The sequence below is a fragment of the Olea europaea genome, chromosome 6 (assembly GCF_002742605.1).
Source record: "Olea europaea var. sylvestris chromosome 6, O_europaea_v1, whole genome shotgun sequence".
Taxonomy (NCBI): Eukaryota; Viridiplantae; Streptophyta; class Magnoliopsida; order Lamiales; family Oleaceae; genus Olea; species Olea europaea.
In genome coordinates, this window is record NC_036242.1 from 15,100,598 (window position 1) to 15,104,115 (window position 3,518).

Consider the following 3,518-nt stretch of genomic DNA (forward strand, 5'->3'; position numbering starts at 1 on the left):
CTTCATAATCTCGTAAAGATTATTTTCTGTCGCTCAAATCTCAAAAGAAAAGATAGATTATTTTCTAATATAAAGTACGAAACGGAAAAGATAAGCAAAAAAATAATAATAAACAAAAATGAATAAATAACAAAAAGCCTCAATAGAACAGACGATCAAGTACCTTAGATTAACTAGTATACAAGGATGGAATATTGCCCATTCTTATCTCATTTTCAAAGTCATCTTCATGGAATATTGCACAAGATGGTCACTGGTAATTTAACCACAATCCAGATGTAATGATCATGAAAATACACATTCATTATCTATATTGACACTTTGACTGGCTATTGTAATTTATTATCTTTGTTTGGAACAAAAGTATGAGAGGATGCGGTCCAATTTTAAAAAGAATCGAATCGATTGAATACTAATAAGTAATAGGCATTTTGAAAATGGAACCAATGTTTTTATTTCCAAATATGGAACTAAACCATTCGGTTTTGATCCAATTCGATTCTTTGTGTTAAATTCTCAAAATCACTAATATTGTCATATGTGTAAAAAGGTATTTCTCAAATCAACAATTTAGTGAGGGCAAAAATGTCAATTAGATGTGGAAGGCCCAAGTGGAAACCCCCAATTGGCTGTTGGAGTTTCACTCGAGTTGTGCTTCTTCAAACCTTATCTTGATTGTCCATCTTTGATCTATGGTTGAGAATTAATGTGATACAATAAGTTTGGTATTTGAAGGGTCATTCTAAAGGACGGTCACTAGTCTTGGTTTTTCAACTTCTAGGCTGTTCTTTGAAACATCCTCTGGTTCTTCTTCGAGAGATTCTCTTCTTCTTCTTTTTGGTTTCTATTTCTTGTGATATCACATGAAATCTTAGTTAGTTTTGTGGAACCCTGTAAAATATATATTGTTACAGTAACTTTTAGCCCGTTGTAAGGCCTGTGATGTGTCTATTGTGTTAGGCATTATGGTTCTTGGTTTATTGGTGATTAAGGTGTGATTTGTGAGATCCTTTTGGATCAATGATTAGATCTTGTGTCTGATTGTGGTCTTAGTGTCGTTGATCTGTCTCTTGGAAGGTTATTTTGCACATAGTAAACGGTACAACCTCTAAGCCCCCAGATTAGGTGTTTTCATTGAATTGGGTTAACAATCATTTGTATTTTTACTGCGTTTGTGCTTGATTTTGCATTTATTTTTGCACGAGCATGAAAATAAAGGGCTAAATCCTTACAAATCTGGTATCAGAGCCATTAGGGTTTTGGGGGGCAAACCAACCTCCTTCAAGTCACAGTCTTGTAAGGAATCATTTTCTTGATCTTCTTTGAATCTTATCAGATTTTTACGCTGAATATTATTTTCGAAAATAATTATTGAACGTTTTTCTAATAAGTGCAGGGGCTAAAAGCCATAACTGATGATTTTGGCATCTTGGGCTAAATATCTTTGGATTTTCTCCATTTGAAATTTTATTTGAACCAAGTTAGAAGAATTTTGTGGGTTATCAAATGATATATAGTGCAATACAGTCAAAACAAGGTATCCTACTAAGAATAGATACCTCGAAAATAGGTATACTTATCGACAGATTCTCTACCCTATCTTTTTTTCCTAGTTCATTTAATTGGTCTATGTTATAGGATAACAAGATGGTTCACAATCTTTTATTTTTTGAACCTAATCGCACTTTTGATTTCGAAAAAAGAACTTTCTTTATCAATATACCGCTTCTTTTATATATGCATCTCCCTGAGTACTTGAATTTTTGACTAGTCAATCATACAGTGGGTTCTATTCTAATTTTGCCTTTACTTGTAATAACTGAAAAGCATGTGTTAGTTGTTCTTAAGATTGGGCGATATTAGTTGATAAATTTTAAGAACAATCTTATTGTTGTATATGATATCTGTATGAGATGGTATTGAAGTATGTTCTAAGTTGATAATCTCAATATATTGAATTATGTGATCTTGAGATTATTACTTGTTGGCTTTGTTGTGTTAGTTTGCATACTCTACTTGATAATGTATTGTCATTCTTTAGTTAGTTTATCTTTTATTATTGCAAAAAAATTTCAAAACCTTTTATGCACTTAAGTGATCAATCATTGAAGAATCACTTATATCCCCAAGTTACAGAACCTATAATGGGTTCGAAGGTCGAGTTGTCTCAATTTGATGAAAGGGGGGATTACTCGATATGAAAACAGAAAATGAGGGTCATATTGGTCCAACAAAAGGCTGCTAAAGCTCTAGATGATCCTGAAACTTTTTTTTCTGAATTTAAAGTTAAACCTGATGAAATTCTAGGTATGAATAAAATTACTTATAGTTCATTTATTTTGCATTTATCTGACAACATTGTGAGACAAGTTGAAGATGCTAAAACCTTAGAGCCCTGTGGATTGCACTTGATGCATTGTTTTTAACTAAGACATTGCCAAATAAAGTCTACTTACTAGAGAAATTATTCAGTTTTAAAATGGATACTGGGAAAGACTTAGAAGCAAATTTGAGTGATTTTAGTATCTTGGTTAAGAATCTTGCACACATTGATAAGAAATTCGATGATGAGGATCTTGCAGTGATATTACTTAATTCATTGCCTGAATCTTATAAAGATATAAAAATACTATAAAATACTCAAGAGATGATCTAACTCAGACAGTAGTAACCAATGCTTTAAGAGCTAGAGAATTAGATGTCAAGAAAGGAAAGAAATCTAACTCAACAGAAGAGAGCATGTTTGTGAGAGGAAGAACATAAAGGAAAGGAATGCAATTCCCAGAACAGAAGATTTAAATCTAAATCCAAAGGTAGATCTAAATCCAGGGATAGCATCAATAAAAAAAATACTATTATTGAAGGAAACTAGAGCACTTTAAGAGAGACTGTTTTGAATTGAAAAGGAAACATAAAGACCAAAGCAATGTTAACCTAGACAGTGTTGCTGTTAGTCATGATTTGGATAGTCTTCTTGTATGACTGTGTCAAGTAATGATAGTGACAAGGATTGGATCTTAGACTTGGGATGTACATTTCACATGCGACCTAACAAATCTTGGTTTTACAATTACAAACCAGTTGAACCCAAAAAAGTGTACATGGGAGATAACAATTTCCAAACTACAGGGAATTGGTGACATTGTCATTAAAATGCGTGATGGCATTGTGAGACAAACCAAGAATGTTAGGCATGTCCCAAATCTAAAAAGAAACCTCATTTCGTTAGGGATTCTTGAAGATGAAGGGTACACATTTAAATTTGACAATAACACACTAAAAGTGATAAAGGGATCACTTGTCATTTTGAAAGGGCCCAAGAAGAATGGATTGTATTATCTTGTGGGAGAAACCATAACTACTCAAGATAATAGTTCTTTGATTGTAGCTGAAAATAGGTCTGAGCTTTGGCACATAATGTGACACATTGGCAATAAAGGTTTTAAAACATTTAAATAATCAAAAGTTACTTGGGAAGATATAATAGAGCCCCTTTAATTTTGTAAGACTTGTGTATT